At 38.1% G+C, this 14,440-nt stretch overlaps 17 non-coding genes across 17 annotated transcripts; all 17 read left to right on the top strand.

Annotated features, from left to right (window-relative positions):
- Window positions 1-358: 358 nt before the first annotated feature.
- Window positions 359-499, top strand: LOC127142908 (U4 spliceosomal RNA). Its single transcript, XR_007814018.1, has one exon. It is a non-coding gene; the product is annotated as a U4 spliceosomal RNA (small nuclear RNA).
- Window positions 500-1,066: 567 nt separating this feature from the next.
- LOC127142915 (U4 spliceosomal RNA) lies at window positions 1,067-1,207 on the top strand. Its single transcript, XR_007814025.1, has one exon. It is a non-coding gene; the product is annotated as a U4 spliceosomal RNA (small nuclear RNA).
- A 567-nt stretch (window positions 1,208-1,774) lies between these two features.
- On the top strand, window positions 1,775-1,915 carry LOC127142914 (U4 spliceosomal RNA). Its single transcript, XR_007814024.1, has one exon. It is a non-coding gene; the product is annotated as a U4 spliceosomal RNA (small nuclear RNA).
- A 569-nt stretch (window positions 1,916-2,484) lies between these two features.
- LOC127142913 (U4 spliceosomal RNA) lies at window positions 2,485-2,625 on the top strand. Its single transcript, XR_007814023.1, has one exon. It is a non-coding gene; the product is annotated as a U4 spliceosomal RNA (small nuclear RNA).
- Window positions 2,626-3,194: 569 nt separating this feature from the next.
- On the top strand, window positions 3,195-3,335 carry LOC127142921 (U4 spliceosomal RNA). Its single transcript, XR_007814031.1, has one exon. It is a non-coding gene; the product is annotated as a U4 spliceosomal RNA (small nuclear RNA).
- Window positions 3,336-3,903: 568 nt separating this feature from the next.
- Window positions 3,904-4,044, top strand: LOC127142907 (U4 spliceosomal RNA). The gene has a single exon (XR_007814017.1). It is a non-coding gene; the product is annotated as a U4 spliceosomal RNA (small nuclear RNA).
- Window positions 4,045-4,611: 567 nt separating this feature from the next.
- On the top strand, window positions 4,612-4,752 carry LOC127142911 (U4 spliceosomal RNA). Its single transcript, XR_007814021.1, has one exon. It is a non-coding gene; the product is annotated as a U4 spliceosomal RNA (small nuclear RNA).
- Window positions 4,753-5,321: 569 nt separating this feature from the next.
- On the top strand, window positions 5,322-5,462 carry LOC127142920 (U4 spliceosomal RNA). The gene has a single exon (XR_007814030.1). It is a non-coding gene; the product is annotated as a U4 spliceosomal RNA (small nuclear RNA).
- Window positions 5,463-6,030: 568 nt separating this feature from the next.
- LOC127142906 (U4 spliceosomal RNA) lies at window positions 6,031-6,171 on the top strand. Its single transcript, XR_007814016.1, has one exon. It is a non-coding gene; the product is annotated as a U4 spliceosomal RNA (small nuclear RNA).
- A 567-nt stretch (window positions 6,172-6,738) lies between these two features.
- LOC127142910 (U4 spliceosomal RNA) lies at window positions 6,739-6,879 on the top strand. Its single transcript, XR_007814020.1, has one exon. It is a non-coding gene; the product is annotated as a U4 spliceosomal RNA (small nuclear RNA).
- A 567-nt stretch (window positions 6,880-7,446) lies between these two features.
- Window positions 7,447-7,587, top strand: LOC127142905 (U4 spliceosomal RNA). The gene has a single exon (XR_007814015.1). It is a non-coding gene; the product is annotated as a U4 spliceosomal RNA (small nuclear RNA).
- A 569-nt stretch (window positions 7,588-8,156) lies between these two features.
- LOC127142918 (U4 spliceosomal RNA) lies at window positions 8,157-8,297 on the top strand. The gene has a single exon (XR_007814028.1). It is a non-coding gene; the product is annotated as a U4 spliceosomal RNA (small nuclear RNA).
- Window positions 8,298-8,866: 569 nt separating this feature from the next.
- On the top strand, window positions 8,867-9,007 carry LOC127142904 (U4 spliceosomal RNA). The gene has a single exon (XR_007814014.1). It is a non-coding gene; the product is annotated as a U4 spliceosomal RNA (small nuclear RNA).
- A 569-nt stretch (window positions 9,008-9,576) lies between these two features.
- On the top strand, window positions 9,577-9,717 carry LOC127142903 (U4 spliceosomal RNA). The gene has a single exon (XR_007814013.1). It is a non-coding gene; the product is annotated as a U4 spliceosomal RNA (small nuclear RNA).
- A 569-nt stretch (window positions 9,718-10,286) lies between these two features.
- On the top strand, window positions 10,287-10,427 carry LOC127142902 (U4 spliceosomal RNA). The gene has a single exon (XR_007814012.1). It is a non-coding gene; the product is annotated as a U4 spliceosomal RNA (small nuclear RNA).
- A 570-nt stretch (window positions 10,428-10,997) lies between these two features.
- LOC127142941 (U4 spliceosomal RNA) lies at window positions 10,998-11,138 on the top strand. Its single transcript, XR_007814051.1, has one exon. It is a non-coding gene; the product is annotated as a U4 spliceosomal RNA (small nuclear RNA).
- A 1,008-nt stretch (window positions 11,139-12,146) lies between these two features.
- LOC127142934 (U4 spliceosomal RNA) lies at window positions 12,147-12,287 on the top strand. The gene has a single exon (XR_007814044.1). It is a non-coding gene; the product is annotated as a U4 spliceosomal RNA (small nuclear RNA).
- Window positions 12,288-14,440: the final 2,153 nt, after the last annotated feature.

Below are 14,440 nucleotides of genomic sequence, written 5' to 3'. Positions count from 1 at the left end.
AAGATAACATTTTGGCATGCTCAAATAAAGAGGCGTGACTCTAGCCTCCTCGGAAGAGCTAGTCTAACCAGTAAATTCATCAAAAAAATAGTTAGCCCTGAACTGTTGCAGAGTAGCAGAAAATGGAAATACTCAAGCAAAACGACCTCAAAATTGTGTTCAAGCACAGCATTTGACTAAATATACTGAGCTATTTCCCACCATTGCCTAACAGTCAATGGCCCAAACACTGAAATAATGAGTCCCACCTACCTACCTAACTGGTTTCTTTTACAGTTGTACCCGTGCATATACAGTAAAACCCTGACACTGGGGTGTGCAGGTCTTAGAGACCCCTGCTCTGTAAGTTATGTGATGTATCTTTGCGCAGTGGCAGTATCGTAGCCTATGAGGTTTATCCGAGGCGCGATTATTGCTAGTTGAAAACTTTACCCAATACCCCGCCTTGATGACTTGAAATATAGTCAGCTATGGCAATTTTTGTTGGTCTCTAAAGAGACTGATATTGATGTGAAATATAACACCAGATTAAACACAAGGCTTAATCTATTACATCACTAAAGGTTGTTAACATGGTGACTGCAGCAACAAATAATATTTTGTTTTGGCATCAGTCATAAAAATTCACACTCACATTTTCTATAATTGTTAAATATCTGGATAAAAAACATTTAAATATATGAAATATAGGCAAGCTACAATGGGCAAAAGATAACGTTTTGGCATGCTCAAATAAAGAGGCGTGACTCTAGCCTCCTCGGAAGAGCTAGTCTAACCAGTAAATTTATCAAAAAAATAGTTAGCCCTGAACTGTAGCAGAGTGGCAGAAAATGGAAATACTCAAGCAAAACGACCTCAAAATTGTGCTCAAGCACAGCATTTGACTAAATATACTGAGCTATTTCCCACCATTGCCTAACAGTCAATGGCCCAAACACTGAAATAATGAGTCCCACCTACCTACCTAACTGGTTTCTTTTACAGTTGTACCCGTGCATGTACAGTAAAACCCTGACACTGGGGTGTGCAGGTCTTAGAGACCCCTGCTCTGTAAGTTATGTGATGTATCTTTGCGCAGTGGCAGTATCGTAGCCTATGAGGTTTATCCGAGGCGCGATTATTGCTAGTTGAAAACTTTACCCAATACCCCGCCTTGATGACTTGAAATATAGTCAGCTATGGCAATTTTTGTTGGTCTCTAAGGAGACTGATATTGATGTGAAATATAACAAGAGATTAAACACAAGGCTTAATTTATTAGCTCACTAAAGGCTGTTAACATGGTAACTGCAGCAACAAATAATATTTTGTTTTGGCATCAGTCATAAAAATTCACACTCACATTTTCTATAGTTGTTAAATATCTGGATAAAAAACATTTAAACATATGACATATAGGCAAGCTACAATGGGCAAAAGATAACATTTTGGCATGCTCAAATAAAGAGGTGTGACTCTAGCCTCCTCGGAAGAGCTAGTCTAACCAGTAAATTTATCAAAAAAATAGTTAGCCCTGAACTGTTGCAGAGTAGCAGAAAATGGAAATACTCAAGCAAAACGACCTCAAAATTGTGTTCAAGCACAGCATTTGACTAAATATACTGAGCTATTTCCCACCATTGCCTAACAGTCAATGGCCCAAACACTGAAATAATGAGTCCCACCTACCTACCTAACTGGTTTCTTTTACAGTTGTACCCGTGCATATACAGTAAAACCCTGACACTGGGGTGTGCAGGTCTTAGAGACCCCTGCTCTGTAAGTTATGTGATGTATCTTTGCGCAGTGGCAGTATCGTAGCCTATGAGGTTTATCCGAGGCGCGATTATTGCTAGTTGAAAACTTTACCCAATACCCCGCCTTGATGACTTGAAATATAGTCAGCTATGGCAATTTTTGTTGGTCTCTAAGGAGACTGATATTGATGTGGAATATAACAAGAGATTAAACACAAGGCTCAATTTATTAGGTCATTAAAGGCTATTAACATGGTGACTGCAGCAATAAATAATTTTTTGTTGTGGCTTCTTAGTCTTAAAAATTCACACTCACATTTTCTATAGTTGTTAAATATCTGGATAAAAAACATTTAAATATATGAAATATAGGCAAGCTACAATGGGCAAAAGATAACATTTTGGCATGCTCAAATAAAGAGGCGTGACTCTAGCCTCCTCGGAAGAGCTAGTCTAACCAGTAAATTTATCAAAAAAATAGTTAGCCCTGAACTGTAGCAGAGTGGCAGAAAATGGAAATACTCAAGCAAAACGACCTCAAAATTGTGCTCAAGCACAGCATTTGACTAAATATACTGAGCTATTTCCCACCATTGCCTAACAGTCAATGGCCCAAACACTGAAATAATGAGTCCCACCTACCTACCTAACTGGTTTCTTTTACAGTTGTACCCGTGCATGTACAGTAAAACCCTGACACTGGGGTGTGCAGGTCTTAGAGACCCCTGCTCTGTAAGTTATGTGATGTATCTTTGCGCAGTGGCAGTATCGTAGCCTATGAGGTTTATCCGAGGCGCGATTATTGCTAGTTGAAAACTTTACCCAATACCCCGCCTTGATGACTTGAAATATAGTCAGCTATGGCAATTTTTGTTGGTCTCTAAGGAGACTGATATTGATGTGGAATATAACAAGAGATTAAACACAAGGCTCAATTTATTAGGTCATTAAAGGCTATTAACATGGTGACTGCAGCAATAAATAATTTTTTGTTGTGGCTTCTTAGTCTTAAAAATTCACACTCACATTTTCTATAATTGTTAAATATCTGGATAAAAAACATTTAAATATATGAAATATAGGCAAGCTACAATGGGCAAAAGATAACATTTTGGCATGCTCAAATAAAGAGGCGTGACTCTAGCCTCCTCGGAAGAGCTAGTCTAACCAGTAAATTTATCAAAAAAATAGTTAGCCCTGAACTGTTGCAGAGTAGCAGAAAATGGAAATACTCAAGCAAAACGACCTCAAAATTGTGTTCAAGCACAGCATTTGACTAAATATACTGAGCTATTTCCCACCATTGCCTAACAGTCAATGGCCCAAACACTGAAATAATGAGTCCCACCTACCTACCTAACTGGTTTCTTTTACAGTTGTACCCGTGCATATACAGTAAAACCCTGACACTGGGGTGTGCAGGTCTTAGAGACCCCTGCTCTGTAAGTTATGTGATGTATCTTTGCGCAGTGGCAGTATCGTAGCCTATGAGGTTTATCCGAGGTGCGATTATTGCTAGTTGAAAACTTTACCCAATACCCCGCCTTGATGACTTGAAATATAGTCAGCTATGGCAATTTTTGTTGGTCTCTAAGGAGACTGATATTGATGTGGAATATAACAAGAGATTAAACACAAGGCTCAATTTATTAGGTCATTAAAGGCTATTAACATGGTGACTGCAGCAATAAATAATTTTTTGTTGTGGCTTCTTAGTCTTAAAAATTCACACTCACATTTTCTATAGTTGTTAAATATCTGGATAAAAAACATTTAAATATATGAAATATAGGCAAGCTACAATGGGCAAAAGATAACATTTTGGCATGCTCAAATAAAGAGGCGTGACTCTAGCCTCCTCGGAAGAGCTAGTCTAACCAGTAAATTCATCAAAAAATAGTTAGCCCTGAACTGTTGCAGAGTAGCAGAAAATGGAAATACTCAAGCAAAACGACCTCAAAATTGTGTTCAAGCACAGCATTTGACTAAATATACTGAGCTATTTCCCACCATTGCCTAACAGTCGATGGCCCAAACACTGAAATAATGAGTCCCACCTACCTACCTAACTGGTTTCTTTTACAGTTGTACCCGTGCATATACAGTAAAACCCTGACACTGGGGTGTGCAGGTCTTAGAGACCCCTGCTCTGTAAGTTATGTGATGTATCTTTGCGCAGTGGCAGTATCGTAGCCTATGAGGTTTATCCGAGGCGCGATTATTGCTAGTTGAAAACTTTACCCAATACCCCGCCTTGATGACTTGAAATATAGTCAGCTATGGCAATTTTTGTTGGTCTCTAAAGAGACTGATATTGATGTGAAATATAACACCAGATTAAACACAAGGCTTACTCTATTACATCACTAAAGGTTGTTAACATGGTGACTGCAGCAACAAATAATATTTTGTTTTGGCATCAGTCATAAAAATTCACACTCACATTTTCTATAATTGTTAAATATCTGGATAAAAAACATTTAAATATATGAAATATAGGCAAGCTACAATGGGCAAAAGATAACATTTTGGCATGCTCAAATAAAGAGGCGTGACTCTAGCCTCCTCGGAAGAGCTAGTCTAACCAGTAAATTTATCAAAAAAATAGTTAGCCCTGAACTGTTGCAGAGTGGCAGAAAATGGAAATACTCAAGCAAAACGACCTCAAAATTGTGCTCAAGCACAGCATTTGACTAAATATACTGAGCTATTTCCCACCATTGCCTAACAGTCAATGGCCCAAACACTGAAATAATGAGTCCCACCTACCTACCTAACTGGTTTCTTTTACAGTTGTACCCGTGCATGTACAGTAAAACCCTGACACTGGGGTGTGCAGGTCTTAGAGACCCCTGCTCTGTAAGTTATGTGATGTATCTTTGCGCAGTGGCAGTATCGTAGCCTATGAGGTTTATCCGAGGCGCGATTATTGCTAGTTGAAAACTTTACCCAATACCCCGCCTTGATGACTTGAAATATAGTCAGCTATGGCAATTTTTGTTGGTCTCTAAGGAGACTGATATTGATGTGGAATATAACAAGAGATTAAACACAAGGCTCAATTTATTAGGTCATTAAAGGCTATTAACATGGTGACTGCAGCAATAAATAATTTTTTGTTGTGGCTTCTTAGTCTTAAAAATTCACACTCACATTTTCTATAGTTGTTAAATATCTGGATAAAAAACATTTAAATATATGAAATATAGGCAAGCTACAATGGGCAAAAGATAACATTTTGGCATGCTCAAATAAAGAGGCGTGACTCTAGCCTCCTCGGAAGAGCTAGTCTAACCAGTAAATTTATCAAAAAAATAGTTAGCCCTGAACTGTAGCAGAGTGGCAGAAAATGGAAATACTCAAGCAAAACGACCTCAAAATTGTGCTCAAGCACAGCATTTGACTAAATATACTGAGCTATTTCCCACCATTGCCTAACAGTCAATGGCCCAAACACTGAAATAATGAGTCCCACCTACCTACCTAACTGGTTTCTTTTACAGTTGTACCCGTGCATATACAGTAAAACCCTGACACTGGGGTGTGCAGGTCTTAGAGACCCCTGCTCTGTAAGTTATGTGATGTATCTTTGCGCAGTGGCAGTATCGTAGCCTATGAGGTTTATCCGAGGCGCGATTATTGCTAGTTGAAAACTTTACCCAATACCCTGCCTTGATGACTTGAAATATAGTCAGCTATGGCAATTTTTGTTGGTCTCTAAAGAGACTGATATTAATGTGGAATATAACAAGAGATTAAACACAAGGCTCAATTTATTAGGTCATTAAAGGCTATTAACATGGTGACTGCAGCAATAAATAATTTTTTGTTGTGGCTTCTTAGTCTTAAAAATTCACACTCACATTTTCTATAATTGTTAAATATCTGGATAAAAAACATTTAAATATATGAAATATAGGCAAGCTACAATGGGCAAAAGATAACATTTTGGCATGCTCAAATAAAGAGGCGTGACTCTAGCCTCCTCGGAAGAGCTAGTCTAACCAGTAAATTCATCAAAAAATAGTTAGCCCTGAACTGTTGCAGAGTAGCAGAAAATGGAAATACTCAAGCAAAACGACCTCAAAATTGTGTTCAAGCACAGCATTTGACTAAATATACTGAGCTATTTCCCACCATTGCCTAACAGTCAATGGCCCAAACACTGAAATAATGAGTCCCACCTACCTACCTAACTGGTTTCTTTTACAGTTGTACCCGTGCATATACAGTAAAACCCTGACACTGGGGTGTGCAGGTCTTAGAGACCCCTGCTCTGTAAGTTATGTGATGTATCTTTGCGCAGTGGCAGTATCGTAGCCTATGAGGTTTATCCGAGGCGCGATTATTGCTAGTTGAAAACTTTACCCAATACCCCGCCTTGATGACTTGAAATATAGTCAGCTATGGCAATTTTTGTTGGTCTCTAAAGAGACTGATATTGATGTGAAATATAACACCAGATTAAACACAAGGCTTAATCTATTACATCACTAAAGGTTGTTAACATGGTGACTGCAGCAACAAATAATATTTTGTTTTGGCATCAGTCATAAAAATTCACACTCACATTTTCTATAATTGTTAAATATCTGGATAAAAAACATTTAAATATATGAAATATAGGCAAGCTACAATGGGCAAAAGATAACGTTTTGGCATGCTCAAATAAAGAGGCGTGACTCTAGCCTCCTCGGAAGAGCTAGTCTAACCAGTAAATTTATCAAAAAAATAGTTAGCCCTGAACTGTAGCAGAGTGGCAGAAAATGGAAATACTCAAGCAAAACGACCTCAAAATTGTGCTCAAGCACAGCATTTGACTAAATATACTGAGCTATTTCCCACCATTGCCTAACAGTCAATGGCCCAAACACTGAAATAATGAGTCCCACCTACCTACCTAACTGGTTTCTTTTACAGTTGTACCCGTGCATGTACAGTAAAACCCTGACACTGGGGTGTGCAGGTCTTAGAGACCCCTGCTCTGTAAGTTATGTGATGTATCTTTGCGCAGTGGCAGTATCGTAGCCTATGAGGTTTATCCGAGGCGCGATTATTGCTAGTTGAAAACTTTACCCAATACCCCGCCTTGATGACTTGAAATATAGTCAGCTATGGCAATTTTTGTTGGTCTCTAAGGAGACTGATATTGATGTGAAATATAACAAGAGATTAAACACAAGGCTTAATTTATTAGCTCACTAAAGGCTGTTAACATGGTAACTGCAGCAACAAATAATATTTTGTTTTGGCATCAGTCATAAAAATTCACACTCACATTTTCTATAGTTGTTAAATATCTGGATAAAAAACATTTAAACATATGACATATAGGCAAGCTACAATGGGCAAAAGATAACATTTTGGCATGCTCAAATAAAGAGGTGTGACTCTAGCCTCCTCGGAAGAGCTAGTCTAACCAGTAAATTTATCAAAAAAATAGTTAGCCCTGAACTGTTGCAGAGTAGCAGAAAATGGAAATACTCAAGCAAAACGACCTCAAAATTGTGTTCAAGCACAGCATTTGACTAAATATACTGAGCTATTTCCCACCATTGCCTAACAGTCAATGGCCCAAACACTGAAATAATGAGTCCCACCTACCTACCTAACTGGTTTCTTTTACAGTTGTACCCGTGCATATACAGTAAAACCCTGACACTGGGGTGTGCAGGTCTTAGAGACCCCTGCTCTGTAAGTTATGTGATGTATCTTTGCGCAGTGGCAGTATCGTAGCCTATGAGGTTTATCCGAGGCGCGATTATTGCTAGTTGAAAACTTTACCCAATACCCCGCCTTGATGACTTGAAATATAGTCAGCTATGGCAATTTTTGTTGGTCTCTAAAGAGACTGATATTGATGTGGAATATAACAAGAGATTAAACACAAGGCTCAATTTATTAGGTCATTAAAGGCTATTAACATGGTGACTGCAGCAATAAATAATTTTTTGTTGTGGCTTCTTAGTCTTAAAAATTCACACTCACATTTTCTATAGTTGTTAAATATCTGGATAAAAAACATTTAAATATATGAAATATAGGCAAGCTACAATGGGCAAAAGATAACATTTTGGCATGCTCAAATAAAGAGGCGTGACTCTAGCCTCCTCGGAAGAGCTAGTCTAACCAGTAAATTTATCAAAAAAATAGTTAGCCCTGAACTGTAGCAGAGTGGCAGAAAATGGAAATACTCAAGCAAAACGACCTCAAAATTGTGCTCAAGCACAGCATTTGACTAAATATACTGAGCTATTTCCCACCATTGCCTAACAGTCAATGGCCCAAACACTGAAATAATGAGTCCCACCTACCTACCTAACTGGTTTCTTTTACAGTTGTACCCGTGCATGTACAGTAAAACCCTGACACTGGGGTGTGCAGGTCTTAGAGACCCCTGCTCTGTAAGTTATGTGATGCATTTTTGCGCAGTGGCAGTATCGTAGCCTATGAGGTTTATCCGAGGCGCGATTATTGCTAGTTGAAAACTTTACCCAATACCCCGCCTTGATGACTTGAAATATAGTCAGCTATGGCAATTTTTGTTGGTCTCTAAAGAGACTGATATTGATGTGAAATATAACACCAGATTAAACACAAGGCTTAATCTATTAGATCACTAAAGGCTGTTAACATGGTGACTGCAGCAATAAATGATTTTTTGTTGTGGCTTCTTAGTCTTAAAAATTCACACTCACATTTTCTATAATTGTTAAATATCTGGATAAAAAACATTTAAATATATGAAATATAGGCAAGCTACAATGGGCAAAAGATAACATTTTGGCATGCTCAAATAAAGAGGCGTGACTCTAGCCTCCTCGGAAGAGCTAGTCTAACCAGTAAATTTATCAAAAAAATAGTTAGCCCTGAACTGTAGCAGAGTGGCAGAAAATGGAAATACTCAAGCAAAACGACCTCAAAATTGTGTTCAAGCACAGCATTTGACTAAATATACTGAGCTATTTCCCACCATTGCCTAACAGTCAATGGCCCAAACACTGAAATAATGAGTCCCACCTACCTACCTAACTGGTTTCTTTTACAGTTGTACCCGTGCATATACAGTAAAACCCTGACACTGGGGTGTGCAGGTCTTAGAGACCCCTGCTCTGTAAGTTATGTGATGTATCTTTGCGCAGTGGCAGTATCGTAGCCTATGAGGTTTATCCGAGGCGCGATTATTGCTAGTTGAAAACTTTACCCAATACCCCGCCTTGATGACTTGAAATATAGTCAGCTATGGCAATTTTTGTTGGTCTCTAAAGAGACTGATATTGATGTGAAATATAACACCAGATTAAACACAAGGCTCAATTTATTAGGTCATTAAAAGCTATTAACATGGTGACTGCAGCAATAAATGATTTTTTGTTGTGGCTTCTTAGTCTTAAAAATTCACACTCACATTTTCTATAGTTGTTAAATATCTGGATAAAAAACATTTAAATATATGAAATATAGGCAAGCTACAATGGGCAAAAGATAACATTTTGGCATGCTCAAATAAAGAGGCGTGACTCTAGCCTCCTCGGAAGAGCTAGTCTAACCAGTAAATTTATCAAAAAAATAGTTAGCCCTGAACTGTAGCAGAGTGGCAGAAAATGGAAATACTCAAGCAAAACGACCTCAAAATTGTGCTCAAGCACAGCATTTGACTAAATATACTGAGCTATTTCCCACCATTGCCTAACAGTCAATGGCCCAAACACTGAAATAATGAGTCCCACCTACCTACCTAACTGGTTTCTTTTACAGTTGTACCCGTGCATATACAGTAAAACCCTGACACTGGGGTGTGCAGGTCTTAGAGACCCCTGCTCTGTAAGTTATGTGATGTATCTTTGCGCAGTGGCAGTATCGTAGCCTATGAGGTTTATCCGAGGCGCGATTATTGCTAGTTGAAAACTTTACCCAATACCCCGCCTTGATGACTTGAAATATAGTCAGCTATGGCAATTTTTGTTGGTCTCTAAAGAGACTGATATTGATGTGAAATATAACACCAGATTAAACACAAGACTCAATTTATTAGGTCATTAAAAGCTATTAACATGGTGACTGGAGCAATAAATGATTTTTTGTTGTGGCTTCTTAGTCTTAAAAATTCACACTCACATTTTCTATAGTTGTTAAATATCTGGATAAAAAACATTTAAATATATGAAATATAGGCAAGCTACAATGGGCAAAAGATAACATTTTGGCATGCTCAAATAAAGAGGCGTGACTCTAGCCTCCTCGGAAGAGCTAGTCTAACCAGTAAATTTATCAAAAAAATAGTTAGCCCTGAACTGTAGCAGAGTGGCAGAAAATGGAAATACTCAAGCAAAACGACCTCAAAATTGTGCTCAAGCACAGCATTTGACTAAATATACTGAGCTATTTCCCACCATTGCCTAACAGTCAATGGCCCAAACACTGAAATAATGAGTCCCACCTACCTACCTAACTGGTTTCTTTTACAGTTGTACCCGTGCATATACAGTAAAACCCTGACACTGGGGTGTGCAGGTCTTAGAGACCCCTGCTCTGTAAGTTATGTGATGTATCTTTGCGCAGTGGCAGTATCGTAGCCTATGAGGTTTATCCGAGGCGCGATTATTGCTAGTTGAAAACTTTACCCAATACCCCGCCTTGATGACTTGAAATATAGTCAGCTATGGCAATTTTTGTTGGTCTCTAAAGAGACTGATATTGATGTGAAATATAACACCAGATTAAACACAAGACTCAATTTATTAGGTCATTAAAAGCTATTAACATGGTGACTGGAGCAATAAATGATTTTTTGTTGTGGCTTCTTAGTCTTAAAAATTCACACTCACATTTTCTATAGTTGTTAAATATCTGGATAAAAAAACATTTAAATATATGAAATATAGGCAAGCTACAATGGGCAAAAGATAACATTTTGGCATGCTCAAATAAAGAGGCGTGACTCTAGCCTCCTCGGAAGAGCTAGTCTAACCAGTAAATTTATCAAAAAAATAGTTAGCCCTGAACTGTAGCAGAGTGGCAGAAAATGGAAATACTCAAGCAAAACGACCTCAAAATTGTGCTCAAGCACAGCATTTGACTAAATATACTGAGCTATTTCCCACCATTGCCTAACAGTCAATGGCCCAAACACTGAAATAATGAGTCCCACCTACCTACCTAACTGGTTTCTTTTACAGTTGTACCCGTGCATATACAGTAAAACCCTGACACTGGGGTGTGCAGGTCTTAGAGACCCCTGCTCTGTAAGTTATGTGATGTATCTTTGCGCAGTGGCAGTATCGTAGCCTATGAGGTTTATCCGAGGCGCGATTATTGCTAGTTGAAAACTTTACCCAATACCCCGCCTTGATGACTTGAAATATAGTCAGCTATGGCAATTTTTGTTGGTCTCTAAAGAGACTGATATTGATGTGAAATATAACACCAGATTAAACACAAGGCTCAATTTATTAGGTTATTAAAAGCTATTAACATGGTGACTGGAGCAATAAATGATTTTTTGTTGTGGCTTCTTAGTCTTAAAAATTCACACACACATTTTCTATAGTTGTTAAATATCTGGATAAAAAACATTTAAATATATGAAATATAGGCAAACTACAATGGGCAAAAGATAACATTTTGGCATGCTCAAATAAAGAGGCGTGACTCTAGCCTCCCCGGAAGAGCTAGCCTAACCAGTAAATTATCCGATGATTTGATTTTTTTTCTTCCATATTATACATTTCAGTGCAATTACTGAAATTGCGTTTAATGTAGGAGACTTTAATGTGATTACAAATAACAAGAATGTTTTGTTGCCTTTGCATTTTTTATCCACTGTTTAAGACACGGTAGATATATAGTTTAAATGTAAAAATAGTGAAATGGTTTAAACGTATTCGCGTTTATAGTGGAGAGGGGTATGCTTGGTCTGCAGACTGCGAGAGGGGCGCAACCCTTTAAGTGTTGACGGATCCCTCTGTCATAGCCTGGACGGAGCTTTAAACGAAGACGGACAGAAGGCGACGTCATTTCCGTTTACAACTTCCTTTAGTCCTACTTCATTTTTTAACGTTACGGACGAGGTTAATATCTGTATTCGCATTGATCACACCTGACTACACGATTCAAAATTACATCAAATTATGTTACATGCATAATGTGCATGTGCGGTTATAGGATCGCAGTTCAGGGCATTCCTGAGGTTTACATTATCTATTCGTTTTCTCTATATGTATCGTTACATTGTGGATATATACATCTATAAAGGCTCCATCGCTACTAATTTTCGGTTGCTTTGTTTATTATTTTTGTACATAATGATATATTGTGAAGTCGTATACATGAAGCCACGCCCATGGTTAAAACCCTAACAGAGAGGTACGGGGCCCGGAGTCACTCCCGCGTCGTTTTGATTTGATCAATAGCTTTGCGCAGTGGCAGTATCGTAGCCTATGAGGTTTATCCGAGGCGCGATTATTGCTAGTTGAAAACTTTACCCAATACCCCGCCTTGACGACTTGAAATATAGTCGGCAACGGCAATTTTTGACGGTCTCTAAGGAGACTGATTTTTTTGTATAAATAAAAAATGATTTTGTGAGCGTTAGAAACAGTTCTCTAAAAGCAGAAAAATATCTTACTAAATCTTGTTTCTTTTCATTTCAGCCTTTTTATTCTTCACACTGTGAAGGGTAGGTTCCTGCTGTGACTTTTTGGGTCATAGAAAATAAAAAGTTTGGTGAGAGACTAAACTAGATAGAATAACAATATTGGTAATCATGCTTGATTTGTATTACCTCCATTTATTCTGAATAGTTTGAATGGTGTCTGCAGTGTCTTATACATTATTTCCTCTTTGTAACAGGGTCAATAATAGTAGTACGTGGGATCTTCAGACCACTTACAACAAAGGTACTTTAAATGGACTTTTATTTCACTGAGGTCATGTCATTGGTAATTCTGTTAAATTTATTAAGACCCTGTGGTTCACTTGGTTGGAGAGGACCCAGGGATTATATTTCCAGAAACACATATTATTATAAACTATTAATCTGTGTTTATGCTTTCAGTCACTCGTATATGGTATACATATGGTATACATGAAAACAATACCTTAAGAAGGCCATCAACAGTATCCTAGTCATGGTGCAGTGTGTTTGCCAAAACAGCAGAGGGCACTCTGAAACAGGATATGGAATGATGAACATGTTGAGGTACACAGAATCGTTTCTGTTTGAAATAGAAATAGAAAAGTCTCTGTGTTTTGTAGCCATGTCAGATATATTTTAAAGACAAGAGCTTTATGATGATTCACATCTAATCATTAAAGAGTTTGTGCTTTAATACTCTCCTGTGATTGAGATCCTCTTTTGAAACTGAAAGTAACATTTGTGCAGTCATGTTTTACCACCCTGTAGAGAACCATAATTGCAGTGATCTCTGATTAGAAGAATGCTGGGTTTTAGGCAGTCACAGGGGTGGAGGGTTTAATCAAGCCAGTCTTCTCATTAGGTAGATGAGCTCAAAGCCTCTTGTCACCCCGTGAACACTCTCATACACTCCTTGCTGTCATGTAAACACACTTAATCTTCTCACTTTCTCACACTGTCTTTATAGACATTTAGCTGTAGAAAACTATACTGAAGGTCAGGAGTATTTACCAGGCTTGAGGAAGTAATTAAAAAAAAGATAAAATACAATTACAACCCAGTAAATTATTCCCACTCAATCTCACAATCTTACAGTCACGTCTTTAATTGTTTAGACATGTTTCTGAGCAATCATGTATTTAGCCAAAATAATCTGAAATTAGTCAGGGGTTTAGTTGAGTATCTATAATTAATCAGAGGTTTAGATATTTTGTAATGGGATTGTTGTTATCCAGCTGCTTGTAATGTATCACTCTCCAACCCTGTAATCATATTGTAGGAAAAAAAAAAATGGATCAGGCTTTCAGACAAATGGAGCATTTGGTTGTCTTTATCAAAGGTGAAACTAAGGCTTTGAAGAGTGATTCACATTTACATAAATTACTCAAAGACGGCATTTGCGTTTAATCTTCATTCACTATGACCCACTTGCTTTTATTATTTGTTATCCTCATCTACTGAGCTTTTAACAGCTTGCACCAAATGGAGTTTCAGGGTTGATGTTGCCTGTGTGTGGTCCTCTTGACCTGCATATGACCCAGTGTTTCCTACGTGTCAGGTTGTAATCGTGGCACTCAGACAAATTATGTGCGATAAGCAGGAGGGTTTTTCGTAGCACACTTGACATCTCTCAAACTCTGACCTTTCAGATTTCACTGACAGCTCTGCATCTGTCAGAAATGAAATGCCAAGATGTGGCTTTGTTCTATGTAAGCGACAGCTGGAGACACGCCAAACATAAACAAATAAACTGCGCAGCATCACAGGACTAGTTCCTAGGTAACCATGTGACAGTGCTGACAATTGCTATGGAAACCAGCGCATCCTCTTTTGCTCTCTCTCGCTCTCTTTCTCTGTGGAAACGTGTGAGAATATTCCCTCTTCCTGTGAATTGATTTTACTTTCTAGGTTTGACAGTTGTGGAGGAAGACACCATCACGTCATAGAGAGTAACTCCCCCTCATACTCTGTATGTAGAATAAATTTCAGGCAGGCTTATATACCAAAGACTATGTACTAGAGGAATAATCATGGTTGATAATGAAATGTCACTGGTAGAGCTGACAAA

The sequence above is a fragment of the Lates calcarifer genome, linkage group LG10 (assembly GCF_001640805.2).
Source record: "Lates calcarifer isolate ASB-BC8 linkage group LG10, TLL_Latcal_v3, whole genome shotgun sequence".
Classification (NCBI taxonomy): domain Eukaryota; kingdom Metazoa; phylum Chordata; class Actinopteri; family Centropomidae; genus Lates; species Lates calcarifer.
Note: the sequence above shows the minus strand (reverse complement) of the source record. Positions and strands in the feature narration are given on the sequence as shown.